At 45.5% G+C, this 20,244-nt stretch overlaps 1 protein-coding gene and 1 non-coding gene across 2 annotated transcripts in view; one reads left to right on the top strand and one right to left on the bottom strand.

Annotated features, from left to right (window-relative positions):
- Positions 1–20,244, top strand: part of LOC130196675 (protein NLRC5-like) — a 1,158,129-nt gene that overhangs the window by 903,207 nt on the left and 234,678 nt on the right.
- Positions 10,698–10,816, bottom strand: LOC130197476 (5S ribosomal RNA). Its single transcript, XR_008832454.1, has one exon. It is a non-coding gene; the product is annotated as a 5S ribosomal RNA (ribosomal RNA).

Below are 20,244 nucleotides of genomic sequence, written 5' to 3'. Positions count from 1 at the left end.
TACAAATAAACCAGATTGAATTGAATACTTTGGTTTAGGGTGGAGATTTGGTGTAATAAAAATAAAGTGATTTGAATGTGTGTATGGGGAGGTAAATAAGAGCAACTTTTAGAACATGACATGAAAACCAGTCGGTGACTTGCTCCGGGCTGGCGTCCTCTTCTGGACTCTGGTCGCTGTAGGCTCCAGCTCGCGGGCTGCAGCAACACGGCGAGAACAACACCAGGTACCATGACTTACGGTGCAGAGCGGGCTGAGGCGTCCCTACTGGACTCTGGTCCGCTGTGGGCTCCAGCTCATGGACTGCAACAACAGCCGAGAACAACACAACAGGTACCATGACTTCTGATTGCGTGAGGCTGGAGGTGGAACATGTGTCTGCTGTGTGAACTACAAGTGTGCATTTGTATTCTCCAGATCATAAAAGCCCGAGCTGTGATTTGCTCCGGCGGACGAAAACCTGATGACGTGTTGCTAAAAATATATGGTATTTATATTTATTACTGGCAGCGGCTACATAATACACTACGTAAGAAACAAAACCGATGGGTTATTCAGATGCATACATGTCAAGCCACATGTGTGTCTCATGTGTGGGTATAAAAGCCATGAATATCAGAATGAAGTGTCGTATCTCCTCCTGAAGGTTGAACTCCCAAAGGTGTGCATGTCTACAGATCAGGAGGTGGTACCTCCTACCTGCATCTCTGGGAAGAGCAGCTGGGACCCCACGTGAGGCCGAGGGCCACCCGTAGAGTGGGCGGAGCCCAGCAGCGGCCCGTAGACCTCCCACACACAGCTGGGGGCTGCTGCTCCCGGCCCGTGGCTGGTGTTGAGGCTCACGGTGCAGAGGAGGCCGGGCAGGCCCAGCAGGTGAATCCGCGTGCAGGTGAGATGAACACCTTGGTGATCCACCTGAGGACAACAGGACGTCAGGCATGGGGAGACAACTCTCCTCCCCTTTCAAACTGGTTTTTGTAGCTCTCTCTCTCGCTTTCTCTCTCAAACCTTTTCTCTCTCTCTTTCAAACGTTTTATGTAGCTCTCTCTCTCAAACTTTCTCTCTTTCAAACGTTTTATGTAGCTCTCTCTTTCTCTCTCAAAACTTTCTCTCTCTCTTTCCAAATGTTTTTGTCATGGCTCTCTCTCTCTCTCTCTCTTTCAAACGTTTTATGTAGCTCTCTCTCTCAAACTTTCTCTCTCTCTTTCAAACGTTTTATGTAGCTCTCTCTCTCGCTTTCTCTCTCAAACTTTCTCTCTCTCTTTCAAACGTTTTATGTAGCTCTCAAACTTCTTTTCTATCTCTCTTAAACGTTGTGTGTATCTCTCTCTCTCTCTCAAACTTTTTCTCTAGCTCTCTCTCTCTTTCAAACGTGTTATGTAGCTCTCTCTCAAACTTTTTTTGTATCTCTCTCTCTTTCTCTCTCAAACGTGTTTTGTAACTTTCGCTCTCTTCTTCTCTCTCTCTCTTTTTCTCTCTTCTCTCAAACTTTCTCTCTCTCTTTCAAACGTTTTATGTAGCTCTCAAACTTCTTTTGTATCTCTCTTAAACTTTGTGTGTATCTCTCTCTCTCTCAAACTTTTTCTCTAGCTCTCTCTCTCTCTCAAACTTTCTCTCTTTCTCTCTCAAACGTGTTTTGTAACTCTCTCTTTCTCTCTCCTCTCTCTCTCCTCTCTCTCCTCTCTCTCTTCTTCTCTCTTCTTCTCTCTCTTCTTCTCTCTCTCTTTCTCTCTCTCTCTCCTTCTCTCTCTTCTCCTCTCTCTCTTCTTCTCTCTCTCTCTCTTCTCTCCTCTCTCTCTTCTTCTCTCTCTCTGCAGCTGCCGCAGTTGGCTCTTCATCAGTTGGGTCTGGGTTTCCCTCCCGCGGTCGAAACCAGCACTCCCTCTGTCCCGCAGCACCTTTGGCGCCGGGGCCGCGCGGTGAGGGGCGGGTGAGCCGAAACCCGGTCCACGGAAAGTCACATCCATGGTCATCCTCCCCGGAGCTCACGGGACGACGGCAGGACAGGCCGGTCTGCGGAGCCGAGGCGGAGAAGCGGGTGCTCCAACTCGCTGTCATCCATAAACAGTCGCACGGTGATGACGCGTCGAGCGACGGTGCAGCGTTTATGGAAAGTCCGATTTTCGAAGTGTGAATGTGTATAATCCTCTGGTAGAACGCGGTATATTGATTTTAAAATCCTCTGAAACTCACCTGCTTGTGTTGACATCTCTCTTTCTGCAGGCAAGTGATTTAAAAGGGAACAAAGAATACATGTTATGTTCAACTCTATTTTCAGACCCGTTTCCTGCTTTATTGCAGTGAAATTTCTCAAAGCTTGAATTTAAATAATTAAAATACACAAAGACTAGCACTGGGTTTTAAATAAACACGAGTGGCTAAATTATATCTGCAGCCAAAAGGAGGTAAAACTGTTTATTCTGCACATTGGTATTCTCTCTGCGTACAACTACTCCGAAAATATTATTGTGTGACAAAAATAAACTTCAGAAAAACTCAACTCAAAAGCGACAGCACTCTTCTCTCCTCCTCTCCTCTCCTCTCCTCTCCTCTCCTCTCCTCCTCTCCTCCCCTCTCCTCTCTTAATCCCCAATTAAAAAGGTTTTTTCATCAATCCATTTTGCGAGATTTTGGAAAAAACATTTCCTCTCGCTTTCATCATTGGGTGCATACACATTTTATCAGACGATTGCAGGCGTGTAAACTGAAATCGATGACTTGTACTCTGCCATCTCTGTCCTTGTCAATTTCTTTTATATTCTCAAAAAAATTTTAAAGTACCGCCATGCCACATGAGGTGCAGGACCCTTCATTTGAATATATTTCACCATCCACTGCTTCCAATATTTCACAGAGCTTATATCCCACCTTGTCTCCTGGACACATAATAAGTCGGGTCTTAATTGGCTCAATATTGAGCCCATTTTTTGCATTATTAGCAGCCCGTTTACATTAAGTGAATTTATCTGGAAACCTGTGAGGCGCACATGATTGTTGTCAGTAAATATGAGGCCCTCATTATCGCTTTGCTTTATTCCTCTTGGTCGAGGTCTTTTCTGCCGCCCTGTGTTTGCTCTTGTGACCTTCATCCCCAAGTCCATTTCGAGTCCGACTCTTCTGCCGTCTGCGGAGCCTCGTTTGATGTTTTGCGGCGTCTGTTTTCAGGCCTGGGAGGGCGCCGTGCTAGCTCGGATGTGGGGCTTTGCTTTGAAGAGGCTGGTGGGCGGCCTTGGCCGTTTTGATTTTAAAGCAATGGGTGGGACCAGCAGTATTGGCTTCCCTACGAGCACCGTCCCGCTTTTCCTCCGCTTTCCCCACAGGCTCACCACGCCTCCTCCCCATTCCCTCTGGAATCTTTACCCGGCACTGTGATCTGCACCATCTGTAGACACAGCCTCCGCCAGCCTCCACCGGCCTCCGCCACGGCCTCCGACACGGCGTCACTTAAAAATCTCTTCACTGCTTTCTCCCAACACATCACTCGCCTCGCTTTCTCCGCTCCCTTCCCCCATCTCCTCTTCCCCCTCACCCTCAGGCTCTGAGACTTCATTCTCTGTTTGTACATCTTCATTTTCACTCTTGTTACATATACATTCCTGAGTTTTATTTAAGCACAAACTGCATTTTGCTGCGCTTTTGCTGCATTCCCTTGCAAAATGCCCCTGGACTCCACATTTATGGCAGGAAAATTCAGGACATTCCCTCATGAGATGCTTGGCTGAATACACATCCTGCATACCTTTATCTGTTTGTCATGTATTACTCTAAAATGCTCCACACAGAGCCGTGTTAAACTTAGTTGAATAAGGCAGGGACTGGATCTGGTCATTGAACTTTACCTTGAGATCTGGTGCCATCAGCAATCTTTGTGCCCGGCCACATCCGCCTTTAATCGAAACAGCCGATACTCCCCAGCCGTGGAACTTCTGGGATCTCCCGTCAGTGTAGAAGGCGGGTTGAGGAAGGACACCACCAGCTCATCGTTACAGCTCCGAGATGGACCTCGTCTGCGCCCATCTTGAAGCCCTCCAGCAGTCTCTCCCTTCCCTTCCGGGATGGCTCATCGTCGCTTGTACTTCCCGGCTCCGATGAGCGGCACGCCACCAGTCCTCCGCACAGCTCCGCGCATCTCATCAGCTCCATGGCTGAAGAATTCTCCCCTCGGCTCAACCTCAGGGTCAGGTTTCGATTTTTCTTCCCTCATTTGTAATCCTCTCTTTTTCTCTATTTCATTCATTCTTATGGCCAACTTTTATGGTACTCTTCCGTCATTTTGCTTGAGGATTCAGTGTCAGTTCAACATTTGGGTCCGTCATTTGCAGGAAAATACTCCCCCTTTAGAAAAAGGGAAAAGGTAGAATTCCCCCAAACAGTGCAGCAATGCTGTGGGTTCAAGACATGCGTTCCCAGTCCAACAGAAAATATTCAGGGCATATGAAAATAAAAAAATTGAGAAAGAAAAGGTCTCCCCCAAAACAGCCGTATTGCTGCTTCTCTGCTTCCACTTCCTGCTTCCTGCTAGGGGCGTGTTCAGGGTGGTATGGCCGTAAGCGAAAAGTGAGCCTACAAATGAGCCTTTTAAAGAATCGGAGACCCGATCTCCCTCCCTTTTTCTTTTTGCTCCATAACATCCCTGTGAGGTTGATCACATTAGCGGCTGTTTACAACTCTATTGGATTCTCAGCACTGATCTACACCTATGCATACGTCGTCCTTACTTTTCATCACTTTGGGCAAAGACCTAAACCTTCCCGATCTCCCCTCCCCCCGTCGGAGAAAACACCTGTAAGCACTTTGCACCTTGCCCCCCATCCCCCGAAAAAGAGAAACCCCGTAGTTGGGGATGTACCATCGACTAAATGAAGACTGTGGTTTTTTTGAAAGAGTGGGAAAAAGCTTACAGCACCTGGTATTCCCAGGCTGTCTCCCATCCAAGTACTGACCGGGCCCGACCCTTCTTAGCTTCCAAGATCAGACGAGGTCGGGCGTGTTTTTTTTAAATTATATTTCATTATCAAAAAACAACATTATATACACACATCACATTACGTTATGTACAGCATTGTCACACAGTCATTAATTATTCTCTATAATGCTGTCGTCCACACCAGGGCAAAGTATATCTGCCTTTTGGGAGAATAGTACATTCGCATAATTTATACATTCACCTTCAAAAACAGAACACAAACAATGTACATAGTAAAAAAAAGATTCAAAAATAATAAAAAATAAAATAAATAAATAAAAAATAAACTAGGATTTGTTCTATGCAAAATCTAACAACAAACCCCCTTCCTGCTTCATCAAGATAAAGGTGTTTCCCTCAACAAACCCTTTTTGAAATTCTTCCTCCTCGATATATCCATGTAACATTTTTACATCTCTTTTAATAATACTTTGAAATACACTCCACACTGCCATTTCCCTTTTCTCAAAATGAGCTATATTCCTTCTCAGTTTGACAGCAAACCTTGCATGGCTTAAGGTGTAGTTGAGCAGATTTATATTACAACCTTTCACTTTCGCCACCACTCCAAACAGCCACAGCTCCTTCCATTCCATTGTTTCCACAAACTCTCCTGTCCAACATCTGCTTATCAAAGCTTTCAATTTCTGAAAGTACATTTCCAACTCTCTGCATTCTACAAACTCGTGTAAACAAGTTTCACTTTTTTCAACACACATCACACTGCTTATTTACACTCTCATCAAATTTACTTACAATTAAATTGTTGAAGACCCTATTGTGACGTAACAGGAAATCAAAGTTTTCACATTCAATGCTGTTCCATTTCACTCTCAGATTCAGCCATATTCTTTTCCCATCCATATCAGTCAGTACTCTCCCCCACACTTTCTCCCCAGCTGGTCTCCTTGTCACTTTTGCTCTCAAGCATTGATACACTATTCTGGTTGTGATATCCTTCAGGTTTGCTATCCCCCCTCCCACTCCCACCTTCATTTCCACATCTCCTTCTTCATTCCCCATCACCTCAGTGCCAATCATTCTCCTCCATTCTTCTGGCATTCCATTCTTTATCCTTTCCATCAGCCCCTCCGCAGTACCCATCCACATTTCACCACCATTTCCCCTCACCTCATCCACCACTACCTGGGCCCTCATGAACCCGGGTACATACTCATGAACTACATCTCTCACCTTCCTAAAACCTGCTCTCCACATCGCCAAGTTATAAATGTGCTCCCCTCATGTGTAATTTTGGGATTCAAGAACAAGGTTGCTCCACACCTGCTTTACGTTCTTGCATTCAAACTGCATATTTGTCACAAATTGTCCCCATGCCACCAACATCTCTTTATAGAACTCTGACCTCCTTTCAACATTCCTTTCTTCAGTTCCATAAATATTCCACTATCTCCACTCCCACATTTATTAATGGCCTCCTTTAGAACACTTTCCATACATGATCCGTCTTATCCTTTATATACCTTAACATCATTTTTAATCAGATTGCATCCCTTTTCTTTTCTAAATTAATCAACTTTAATCCACCATCCTTGTACTCATTTTCTAAAACTTCTCTAGCTATTTTCACCTTTCCTCCCCCAGAAAATCACTCACCATTTTCTCTGCTTCCTTTCACCGCTCAGGCACATCCAACACGGTCATTGTATAAACAAGTTTGCTCATTATGGGGCATTCGCTATACACTACCTTTCCTTTAAGCTTTAAACCCCTAAGTCTCCAAAACCAGTGTCCTCTTCATGCTATTCAGTATCCTTCATACTGCATGTCTCCCTTCTCTGGCCTTTATCCCTAGATTGACCCCTAACACCTTAAAACAGTCCTTCCTTTCTTTCAACCCTATATACCTTCTCCCTCCTACATTGTCACCAAAATACATGATTTCTGACTTTTCTATGTTTACCTTGGCTCCTGATGCTCTCCCATAAAGGTCAACGTTTTTTAAGACCTCAAGGGCACTTTCACGGTCTTGTACGGTCACTGTTGTGTCGTCTGCGTACTGATATATCAGACTGTTGCCCACCGGTAAGTCTATGCCTTTTATCTTTTATTTCCTTCAGTAGTGAAGCCAGTGGCTCCGCTGAGAAGTACAGCAAAGCAGACAATGGGCACCCTGTCTGACCGACCTCTCAACCTAAAACTATTTGTCACTAACCCATTGATTTTAACACAACTAACAGCATTGTTGTACATCCTTTGAATCCACCCTACTATGCGGTGCCCAAACCTACTCTACCTAGGACTCCATATAGGTGCCATGATCAACCCTGTCAAATGCTTTATTCAAGTCTATGCTCATCACTATACCCCATTCCTCCTTTATATGCTCTATTGTCCCTAATGCTACTAATAGTGTCTGCTATGTCCCTACCTGGAATGCTGTATGCTTGTGTACTCCCTACCACTGTCCCTATCACCCTCTTAATCCTATTTGCCAAAACTTTTGCTAATATTTTATAGTCACTATTCAAACAGCTAAGGGGCCTATAGTTCTCTAGCCTGTCCCTACTCCCTTTCTTATATATTATGCTAATCAACCCTGTAGATATACTTAGCGGCATCACATCCTCCTTCTCTATCCATTTAAACAATTTTTCTAATACTGGCACTAATTCTTCCCTAAACTAGATATAAAACTCCCGATCAACCCATCTAACCCTGGACTCTTATTCCTACCTAACCCTAAAATGGCTGCTTTTATTTCACCTGTCTATCTCTCCTTCACTCATCTCTAGCTTCATCATTTATCTTTGTCTTAATTTTCTCCAACACCTGCTCTTTACTCTCTTCATCCACCTCTTCTTTCCTAAAAGTTCCTATAAATTCTTCTACCCTCTTAACTATCCTACAAAATCTGTTATCTTTTCCCCATCCTTCCTTCAACCGTCTCCAAATAATTATTTTTCTGTTTGATCTTCTCTAATCTAAAAAACCCTGAGCATTTCTCCCCTCCACCACGTATTTCGCTTACTCCTAACTATAGCTCCCATGCACCTCTTCTGCTCCATCTCCTCCAGCTCAGCTCTAATTTGTAAATACCTTCCTAATTCATGCCCTTTGCCCTTTTCTGCCCTCTCTGCTTCCTGAGCAAGCTCTCTCTGTGAGCTCTTTTCCTTCTCTTTCCTCCTACCCCTGCCACAGCTGCTCATACTTAAATTCTTTAGCTCCTCCTTCATCTCCTCCACCATTTCCCCATATCCTCTTCATATAACCTCTCAGTCTTTTCCTCATTATAAGGTCTCTTACTTTCCCTTGTAATGCTCTTCTTTCATCAACATTCCATTCAGACACTGCCTCCTCCCCCTCTTTTCACATTGATGCCTATATTTGAATCTTAATGCCATGTGGTCACTAAGAGTTGTTGCCGTATACCCAACTGTCCCTATTTGACCTATAATGCTCACTGTACCTAAAACTAGATCTATCCTACTCTGTTTTAATTGCCCTCTCCCACTTGTTTTCTAAGAATACCCTCCTCTTGGATTCCTATCCTCCAAACATCTCTCAGTCCATTCATAATCATAACATCTTTCAGCACTTTCCTTGAGAGTCACTCGTAAAGCACATGCTTGCAGTTGCATCCAGCCTTCCACACCACACATTAAAGTCACCCTGATTATGCAATCTCTACCACACATCCCCCCCATTCTCCCACAAAAGTCTGCCCTTTCTTTTACCTCATGTGGTGCACCCCCATTCAATAATTTAAATTCTTTACCCATGTGCTCAAAATAATCCCTATCGCTCTCCCATCACTCACATTTCCTTACATTCTCAACCACTCCTTTTAACTAAAATAGCTACCCCCTTGGAATTATCCTCCTATTATTCACAAACATTTCGCCCATCCACTCTCTCTCTAACTCCTTCACACATCCATTATCCCAGTGCGTCTAATGTAAACATATAATGCCAGCCTCACACACCATCAAGGCTTACTGTCTCCTGTACCCAGTCCGTGACCATTTGCATTGAAGGACACAACAGACACCATTAAAACATTAATGAAAGGAAAAATCAACATTGTGGTATTTTGCATGAATTTACCTTCTCTGGCATCTTTCCTCCCAGTGAGTAACTTCCTGTTACTTTTAACTTTGTAAAGTTATCTCCACCCTCATCCTCAGTGCCATGTCCTCACCACCGTCCCTCCGACCACCGCCTCCCCTGTGCCACCTTACCACTGTCTTCATCACCCCGAGCCAATGGGCCCCTATCCTTCACCTTTCCCCTTTCCCCACCTTCCCGTTTGTCCCTGCTCTCTCACTCACAGCACTCTGATCACAGTCGCCACCGCCTCCCCGTCCCGCCGTCCGTCTGTCCGGCCTCCTCACACCAGTCACCTGCTCAGACCGCTGTGTTCCTCTTCTTCTACACTCTCTTCCATTCTCTCCACATCTCCATACTGTGCCGCAGCCGCTTCTCCCTCCTGTCCTTCTTTATTTACATCAGGGCCCTCTGAGGTGCCTTCTCCTTCCTCATTCTCTCTCCCACACTCTCGAGCAAAATGCCCTCTTTCACCACATTTAAAGCACTTGAATTCAGGGCTTTTCGCGATAGATGTGCCTGGCTTCAAACATTGCCTACAGATTCTTTCCTGCCTGTCGTGAATTACCTGGAAGTGTTCCACCCCTTCCATGGTGTTAAACCGGGCGGAATATGGAAGAGACTTTATCTCGTCCGTAAGCTTCACCTTCATGAAGCGAGTCCCATCTGCCACGTCCGTGCCAGGCCACATCCTCCTCTTTATAGCGAAACCGCTCCGACTCTCCATTCCTTCAGCGGTTATGAGATCTGGTGCGTCCGTTATGTAAACGGTAGGTTTAAGAAAGATACAACCATCTCATTGCTGTTAATTTCTTGTCCCATTATGGTAGATGCTCCACTTTTCACACCATCCATCAGCCTCCTCTTCCTTCAAGCGGTCTCCATTGTCACCTCAGTACTCCTCCCTCGTACTCTGCAACGGTCACCACTCCACATTCTTCACGTATTAATGTCAAGACATCCATTGTAGTTAGTCTCACACTTCCAATCACTCTATGAAACACCGTCAAGCTTCTGTTGTATTTGCTGGTTGTTTCTTCCTCCTTCTCCTGACCGCATGGCCTCTCATTGCTGCTCCCTCTGCTTGTATCCGCCATTCTGATCAGCTCTGCATTCTTAGCAACAAAGTCTCCCCTAACATCAAGAAGATGTTGGGGAAAAATCAAAACCTCCAAGGGAAAGTAAAGCGATAAATGGTTCCAAAACTGTAATTATCAAACAAATAAGAAACAGTGGTCTAGCTGAGACTCTCTGTTCTCCAACCTTCCCCCAGCTGTGCTCACACCTGACGAGATCAGACGAGATCGGGCGTGTTCAGGGTGGTATGGCCGTAAGCGAAAAGTGAGCCTACAAATGAGCCTTTTAAAGAATCGGAGACCGATCTCCTCCCTTTTTTTTTAGTCCATAACATCCCTGTGAGGTTGACCACATTAGCGGCTGTTTACAACTCTGTTGGATTCTCAGCACTGATCTACACCTGTGCATGCGTCGTCCTTACTTTTCATCACTTTGGGCAAAGACCTAAACCTTCGATCTCCCTCCCCGTCGAGAGAAAACACCTGTAAGCACTTTGCTCCTTGCCCCATCCCCGAAAAGAAACCCGTAGTTGGGGATGTACCAGCGACTAAATGATGCCTGCGGTTCTTTTGAAAGAGTGGGAAAAACCTTACAGCACCTGGTATTCCCAGGCGGTCTCCCATCCAAGTACTGACCAGGCCCGACCCTTCTTAGTTTCCGAGATCAGACGAGATCGGGCGTGTTCAGGGTGGTATGGCCGTAAGCGAAAAGTGAGCCTACAAATGAGCCTTTTAAAGAATCGGAGACCCGATCTCCCTCCCTTTTTCTTTTTTAGTCCATAACATCCCTGTGAGGTTGACCACATTAGCGGCTGTTTTACAACTCCTATTGGATTCTCAGCACTGATCTACACCTGTCATGCGTCGTCCTTACTTTTCATCACTTTGGGCAAAGACCAAAACCTTCCCGATCTCCCGTCCCCACGTCGAAGAGAAAACACCTGTAAGTACTTTGCACCTTGCCCCCATCCCCGAAAAGCCCGTAGTTGGGGATGTACCATCGACAAAATGCAGCCTGTGGTTTTGAAAAGAGTGGGAAAACAGCACATTCAGGCGGTTTCCCATCAAGTACTGACCAGGCCCGACCCTGCTTGGCTTCCGAGATCAGGCGAGATCGGGCGTGTTAAAGAATCGAGAGCCTACAGATGATCCTCCGATCTCCTCCCTTTTCTTTTTAGTCCATAACATTCCTGTGAGGTTGACCACATTAGCGGCTGTTATACAACTCTATTGGATTCTCAGCACTGATTTACACCTATACGCGCGTCGTCCTTACTTTTCATCACTTTGGGCAAAGACCTAAACCTTCGATCTCCCTCCCCGTCGAGAGAGAAAACACCTGTAAGCATTTTGCCCCCATCCCGAAAAGAAACCCGTGGTTGGGATGTACCATCGATTAAATGGGGCTGGTTTTTGAAAGAGTGGGAAAAAGCTTACAGCACCTGGTATTCCCAGGCGGTCTCCCATCCAAGTATCGCGCTATCTGCCTCAGGCATGGCCAGTAAAAAATCCATTGTCAGCGCCCAAACCCTGTGCTCGCTCAACAATGGATGGGCCAATGGCGTTTCGGCCTCACAATGGATTCGACCAATCACGGTGCCGCAGGGCAAACCGGCCAAATCTCGCGGCAAGCGGCCAAATCTCGCGGCAAGTCTCGCGAAGGTTGGTACGACGTACGCAACGTACAATTCAACAATGGAAGGGCCAATGATGCGTCGGCCTCACAATGGATTCAGCCAATCGTTCGCGCACAAGATCACAAACACGCCTACGCATGACATTGGACGTAAGCTATTTTCTACAACGAAGACAACGTGTCAACCGTAAGTTATCCTACTTTATTATTCGTTAGCGCCGCCCGTAAGCGTCATCTAGGTTGTTAACTTTTTCTCGCGCGGTGTCACATGGCGTTACAGGCTGGCGAGTGAATGCTCCGACATCGCGTTACCTACATTGTAATAACGAGTGTTGGACAATGGTATAGCAGTCAGTGGTAGCTAAGCGCCGCATAACAACTTCGTCCGTGACATGGCATGGTTTTATTCTCTTCTCCATTAGTAATACACTGTGTATCTACATGAAGTCATTGGTTGCCATTTGTACATTTGCATAACGAGCTAAGGCTCGCAAGATCGCGGCGTCAGCGCAGAGTCGTGTCATAATAAGTGTATAATGTTAGCGTGACCTGCAAAAATGTCCGCGGCCATGGATAAATACTACTGTAATACCGGTGAAAACACGCAGCGTCCAGTATAGACAGCAGATGTACATGGTTAATTTATAAAGACTCTTACAATATCTTCATTTTATATATAGCGTTAAAGGAAATAGAGTCATAGTTTATTACTGGTGTTTAACAACTGGTTACAGACTTATTATAGAAACAGTATAATTACACAGTATAATTGTGAATAATGTATCATATATATATATATATATTTATATGTATTGATATGATTACATGTAAATACCATGTTTCAATAACCGACAACATGTTATCAGTGTAGTTTGCTTAACTAACAGTTGCTGTGTCTGTGTTACTGTACTCATACATATGCACTAATTCAGCAAGCTCAGCACACCATTGTTATGGCTATATTTAGATATTATCGTTGTTTCAATGTTCTCTTTAGATGAGCACAAAACCAAACCACAAGGCTATGGCGATAAGGAGTGGATGGCAAGGCTGAGGCGTTTGCCAGCTCTGGGGTTTAGCCTTCTGGAGGCAATAGAGCCAGCCCCAAGGCAGAAGAAGTGGTTCGCCTTCTATCAGAAGGTAAAGTATAACACAATAATGACCGTTTACATATTAGTGTCATTAGTATACCACATGATTTATTGACGACTTATTCGCAGATAATGTCATTAAGACCTCGTACACTGGTGACTCCTCCAGGCTAAATATCAAATCTTACCATTTCAGATTGAGAAATGCCCCATGCAGGCCCGTGGACAGACCACGCTCTTTGGAGGGTCCATGGCCACCATGGCCTGTGATTGTGGATTCCACGGCGTTATGGTGATTTGTTTAATAATGATGTCTCTTTATTGTTCATCTTGCATTGCATGTCTGTTACAAAGCTGTTATGCTGTTGTTGTTACAATATTCTGCTGTTGTTCCACAGTCCGTGGCCTCAGCCTCAGCACCAGCTCCAGCACCAGCACCTGCTCCAGCACCAGCACCTGCTCCAGCACCAGCACCTGCTCCAGCACCTGCTCCAGCACCTGCTCCAGCACCAGCACCTGCTCCAGCAGCTCTTGCTGCTACTGAAATGTCCGTGGCCTCAGTCTCAGCACCAGCACCAGCTGCAGCACTTCGTGCTGCTTCTGACCAGACCGTGGACTTAGCGCGGCCTTTTCTGCGACCTGTTCTAAGTGTGTCAATGGTGAATATATTTTTTGGGAATTCAAGTTTAGAATGAATTATTTTGTATGTGTTGCATCTTCAAATTCTCTGATTCTTCTCAGTTTCCGAAATCACGCTTTGGTGGGTCAAAGTCGGCCTCACTAAAGCCACATTTAGTATTAGGAGGACCCCAGCCTTCTCCTCCTCCTCCTCCTTTCATATCCTCTGTGAGGACACCCAGCAGCCCTGCACCTCCTTCCATCTCCTGGTATGTCACCTCTGTGAGACACCCAGCAACCCTGCGCCTCCTTCATCCCCTAGTATGTCCTCTGTGAGAGACACTGCAGAGATATTAATGTGTGTTATGTTTTATTGCTTACGTATCTTCGCTCAACAATCAGAGAGCTCCTCGAACTCCACGTTCCCACCCAGAGTTGTATTTATATGTGTTGTGGGAGTCGGATAAAGAAGTGATAACAAACCAGGCGGAAGGAATATGTCAACTTGTCCTCAATTCCACTTCTCCGTTGTTGTGTGTGTGTGTGATAAGCTTTCAATAAAGCTGGACCAAAGGGTTGCTCAGCGGAATGCCTTGGAAATTGCGTCGTGTTCAGAGCATGTGCTGCGACTGACTGAACTTCCCCTTTGGTCCAAAGCTTCGACTTAAGATACTACGTTGTCACCAGATTCGATTCTCGCACCTCCTCATAACGTGTGAATGCTTTGCCAGTATGAGAAAAAACCTATATCATAACTTGGTGCCGTGACCCGGATCCCAACATACCCGCCGGCTGGATTTTTCTTTTTCTCGCCGGAGCCACTGACGCAGGCCCCATTGATCATCGTCGCGGCCCAGTCGAATCCGACCCGGCGCGGTCCTCGGCAGCTCCTCCTTCCGACTCCCCGACCCACGGCGGGTGAGCGAGGACTCGATTCAGACCGCTGCTTGCAGCTTTAATTTTGATTCCTTGTCAAAGTGGGCAATAATTTATGTAGATATAGTAACCAGATATTTTGTTTTCTTTTGCATTTTATCAGTTGACTTGGTGTTTGAATTGAGTTTCTCTCTTTGGAAAGTCACGCCCCCCCTCGGACACGGCTGAAACACGCATGCCAGCCGTGTCCCCCAGTGGTAACCACTGAAAGCGTTTTTACCTGAAGTCTTTTTGATATTCCTCAATGGTGCAATTTTGCCTTCAAAACTTGAAGCCATGTCTAAAAGATGCGTATCCTTCTCTTTCTTTCATATCTATATTTGTCTTGACGCTAAAGGGATGGCTGCTGCTCTTAGTGTGGAGAGCTAGTTTCTCTTTTTAATGCAATGTGCATAATGCAGTAGGTCCTCAAAGCTCGTGTAGCTTTAGCAGTGCAGTGATATTTATTTCACCTGTGGCTTGTACAAAGACTCAGAAAACTGTCAGAATGTAAAGGCCATTAAGTAGTAAGTAGGTTTTCACCACCCTGTGAACTCTCAAAAATGTGATATTTTATTGATATCTCCGGTATGAGGCGATGCATTATTGTGTGTGTGCAAGAAAGCACCAAACAAATTTATTTTATATTTTGTATTGTGTTTTGAAGTTTAAAAGGAAAAACAAATAGCAGTTGTGGTTTGGAAAAGAGAACTCGAGTCCTTTAAACACCTTTTGTGAATAAAAACTTTAAGTGTATATCCAGAAATATAGACAATCAAAAACTTCACTGAGAAATGTTCAAAAAGCTATCTTTATTGTTTATAAGAATTGTACATAAGCATTGATTTTTTTTTTTTTGGTTAAACATTATTTTGTATTTCTGTTGTACTTTAATACCTTGTGTACAGATCCAGAAATAAAGCTCTGGAAAAGGTGCAGAGACGACCGCATGTTCTTTATCGACAAGATTCATAGAAGTAAACAACCTGCTACGTGATTATTCATACCATTACTTTGGAATCCGATTGAAAGTTAGTATTTATAATCAAAGTACATTTTTGTTTGCCATAGAAATTGTAATGGCATAAGTCAGTTAAGTGTAGTTGAAATTGGAAAGTCATAGCATGTCCATAAAGAAATCAAGAAAGGTATAAAGTGAAGCCCTCAAAGGCAAATGTGTGATTTTGGGCTTTATAGATTCAGTTTGATGATAAAAAAAGAAATTGATATATTAAAAAAATACACATTTATCTATATATAGATATTAGAAGTAGCAGGAAAAAAGTCAGTCATGTTCTGAAAAAAGAACCTTGTGAATAAAAACATAGAAAATATATCCAGATAGACAGTGAAAAATGTAACAATGAGAATTGATCAAGAAGCAATTTTTATTGTAAGAATTTTACATGAACCAATTAGGTTGTTTTTTTCTCCCTTTTTGGTAAAAATCATTAAACATGTTCTGTTGTCCTTAAATACCTTGAGTACAGGTCCATGAACAGGTTCACCTGCATGTTCTTCATCATCACAGCACAGATGTTTACTCAGAAAACAAGACGGACCGAAACCACCGCTTTACTGTTCATGCTGTATTCTATTTAGAGACTTTCTACTGAATAAATTAGATTAAAATGCAGTCTTTTTTTGGAGGGGGTCAATGGAGACCCATTTGGATAATTACTAATCAATGCATTGTTGTATAACAGTCAGTATAATGGTCAGGCGCCATGGAATCCGACAGATGTTCAAACTTCCTAATTAGCCGGGCGGCGGTGCTGAGGCTGAAACAGATCAGGCATCGTCACCGCCCGTCGAGTGAGCACGAGTCCTAAAAGTGCTCAGACTCGTGGACTTTGACCAGCGCCAGTCTCATGGCACCGCGTGTGAACCGAGACCGTCGACACAAACACAATTCACTGGTGTGTGGTCGTCTGGCGGAGCGGGCAGAGTGAAAGTCCTCGGCCAGGTCACTTCCACGCCGCTGTCCTGCAGCGCGCGCTCCGCCTACCGCTTGAGCTCCGCCACGTCGTCCTCGTCCCGTCCTGGTGCGAGGGGCGGGTTTGTACCTCTGGCTGAAGTGGGTCAGCACCAGCCTCCCGCGTAGCCAGGCCGGGCCACGCGGCCATCCCGGCGTACTGTCCGCGGTCCTCCGCTTTGGCTCGTGCTGCGTCGGCGTGGCCTCGTGGACCAGGGCGTCCGCCCGCCCGCACAGCCTCAGCGCGCCGTCGCCCACGGCCGAGCTGCAGTCGCCGAAGACGCAGACTTTACGACCCGGAATGGCCTCTTCCAGCACCTCGCTGGACAGAACCACGCGGCCGCTGGCCAGCGTTACTGGCTGCCGCTTTCAGCTGCATAAAGCGGACCCGGTTTCAGGCCTGGGACACACACACACACACACACACAGTGTTAATTCACAATAATCCACACACCATTTGGAGGATTCACTCTCTGTAATAGCATCTTGTGTCAGAGTGGGTGAGTCTTGTGTACATCAGATCTAAATTTGGGTGACGTAAAAAAGGAAATAGAAAAAGCTTTCGTATAGTACGTCAAGCAAAAGTCAGTCAGTCATACACAATGTCATATGCAACAAAAACATATTCAGAAACATGTCTTAGTCTACATGTCAATAAAAAACATATTCAGAAACATGTCTTAACATGTCTTAAAGGAGATTCACGTCAGTCATCCTCCTGCAGCTGTGCGCAGACACCAGGAGCATTGAAGGCGTGCCTAGTTCCTTCAGGAGCTCAGTCTTCAGTCTCGGGTGATCGTGCTCCTTAATGCAAAACCGAAGGAGGGATGCGGTGGAACAGCCTGAAGGCCTTGACCACGAACCTCCGGTCCTCAAAGAGGTAGGAGTCGCTGGGCGTCCGGGACCACGGTCGGCCCGGCTGCTCCTGTGGGTGCGGAGGGCAGCGCGGTCACCTGAACACGCCCGGACATCGAGAGGATGGCGCTGGGCGAACACGGGACCGACTTTCAAACAAGTTCAGATGAATTACTGAGTCACGCCACAGATTTACTTGACATTTGGAGCGTTTTGCAAAACGATGCGATAGGCGGCGCCCGACATCCCGGAGTCCTTGTGACTTCACGTCTCATGGGGTCACCGGACCCGGTGAGGCGGCACAGGTCCATCCGCCTGATGGAGCCGCGAGGTCTGGGGCCTGGAAGTCCTGCTACCGACTACGCCACTGGCCTGTTGAGACTCCGCCCACTGTTGAGACTCCGCCCACTCCTCCTCTTCTACCAACTATTCATCCACTCTGTCATATTCATTGAATGTATTCTAACTAATGATTCCTTCTGGTCACATAGCGTCTATTGTTCTGTCCATCCTGGAGAGGATCCTCCTCTCTTCTCTCCTGAAGGGTTCTTCACTTTTTCCCCCTGAAGGGTTATTTGGGAGTTGTTCCTGATCCGATGTGAGGTCAAAGGTCAAAGGTCAGGGATGTCTATGTGTACAGATTGTAAAGCACTCTGAGACAAATTCGTAATTTGTGAAATTGGGCTCTACAAATAAACCGAATTGAATACTTTGGTGTTCAGGGTGGAGTTTGGTGTAATAAAATAAAGTGATTTGAATGTGTGTATGGGAGGTAAATAAGCAACTTTTATAACATGACATGAAAATCAGTCGTTACCTCCGGGCTGAGGCGTCCCTCTTCTGGACTCTGGTCCGCTGTGGGCTCCAGCTCATGGACTGCAGCAACACAGCGAGAACAACACAACAGGTACCATGACTTTGCGTGAGAGGCTGGAGGTGGAACATGTGTCTGCTGTGTGAACTACAGAGTGTGTTGTATTCTCCAGATCATAAGCGGGCTGTGATTTGCTCTGCGGCGAAAACCTGATGATGTTGCTAAAATATAGTATTTATATTTATTACAGCTACATGTTACATAAATAAACAAAACCGATGGGTGTTCAAGATACATGTCAAGCCACATGTGTCTGTGTGGGTATAAAGCCATAAATATCAGAATGAAGTGTCGTATCTCCTCCTGAAGGTTGAACTCCCAAAGGTGTGCATGTCTACAGATCAGAGGTGGTACCTCCTACCTGCATACGGGAAGAGCAGCTGGGACCCCGTGAGGCCGAGGCCACCGTGAAGTGGCGGGCCCCAGCCCGTAGACCTCCACACAGCTCGGGGGCTGCTGCTCCGCGTTGGTGTTGAGGCTCACGGTGCAGAGGAGGCCGGGCAGGCCCAACAGGTGGTCCCCGTGCAGGTGAGAGATGAACACCTTGGTGATCCCACCTGAGGAGCAACAGGACCACAGGCATGGGGGAACCAACTCTCACTCTCTTTCAAACTGGTTTTCTCTCTCTCTCTCTCTCAAACCTTTTCTCTCTCTCTCTCTTTCAAACGTTTTATGTAGCTCTCTCTCTCAAACTTTCTCTCTCTTTCAAACGTTTTATGTAGCTCTCTCTCTCGCTTTCTCTCTCAAACTTTTCTCTCTCTTTCAAACGTTTTATAGCTCTCTCTCTCTCTCAAACTTTCTCTCTCTCTCTTTCAAACGTTTTATGTAGCTCTCTCTCTCAAACTTTTCTCTCTCTCTTTCAAACGTTTTATGTAGCTCTCTCTCTCTCAAACTTTCTCTCTCTCTCTTTCAAACGTTTTATGTAGCTCTCAAACTTCTTTTCTATCTCTCTTAAACGTTGTGTATCTCTCTCTCTCTCTCAAACTTTGTTTCTCTCTCTCTCTTTCAAACGTTTTATGTAGCTCTCTCTCTCTCAAACTTTTTTTATCTCTCTCTCTCTCAAACGTGTTTTGTAACTCTCTCTTTCTCTCTTTCTCTCAAACTTTCTCTCTCTCTCTCAAACTTTCTCTCTCTCTTTCAAACGTTTTATGTAGCTCTCAAACTTCTTTTGTATCTCTCTTAAACTTTGTGTGTATCTCTCTCTCTCAAACTTTTTCTCTAGCTCTCTCTCTCTCAAACTTTTTTTGTATCTCTCTCTCAAACGTGTTTTGTAACTTTCGCTCTCTTCTTCTCTCTCTCTCTCTCTCTCTCTCTTCTCTCTCTCTCTCTTCTTCTCTCTCTCTCTCTCTCTCTCTCTCTCTCTCTCTCTCTTCTCTCTCTCTCTCTCTCTCTCTCCTCTCTCTCTCTTCTCTCTCTCTCACCGGCTCGCAGTTGGCTCTTCATCAGTTGGGTCTGGGTTCCCTCCCCGCAGTCGAAGCCAGCACTTCTGTCAGCAGCACCAGCGCCGGGGCCCGTGAGGGACAGGTAGGCCGAGCCGGTCCCGAGAAAGTCACATCCATGGTCATCCTCCCGGAGCTACGGGACGGCGGGACAGCCGGTCTGCGGAGCAGGCGGAGCGGGTGCTCGCTCGCTGTAAACAATCGCACGGTGATGACGCGTCGAGGCGGCAGTGCGGCGTTTATGGAAAGTCCGATTTCGAAGTGTGAATGTATAATCCTCTGGTAGAACGCGGTATATTGATTTAAAATCCTCCTGAAACTCACCTGCTTGTGTTGACATCTCTCTTTCTGCAGGCATAGTGATTTAAAAAGGGAACAAAGAATACATGTTATGTTCAACTCTATTTTCAGACCCGTTTCCTGCTTTATTGCAGTGAAATTTCTCAAAGCTTGAATTTAAATAATTAAAATACACAAAGATCAGCACTGGGTTTTAAATATATGAAAAACGAGTGGCTAAATTATATCTGCAGCCAAAAGGAGGTAAAACTGTTTATTCTGCACATTGGTATTCTCTCTGCGTACAACTACTCCGAAAATATTATTGTGTGACAAAAATAAACTTCAGAAAAACTCAACTCAAAAGCGACAGCACTCTTCTCTCCTCTCCTCTCCTCTCCTCTCCTCCTCTCCTCTCTGCTCCTCCCCTCTCCTCTCTTAATCCCCAATTA

The sequence above is a fragment of the Pseudoliparis swirei genome, chromosome 7 (assembly GCF_029220125.1).
Source record: "Pseudoliparis swirei isolate HS2019 ecotype Mariana Trench chromosome 7, NWPU_hadal_v1, whole genome shotgun sequence".
Lineage (NCBI taxonomy): Eukaryota > Metazoa > Chordata > Actinopteri > Perciformes > Liparidae > Pseudoliparis > Pseudoliparis swirei.
This window is presented reverse-complemented; position numbering and strand designations above follow the sequence as displayed.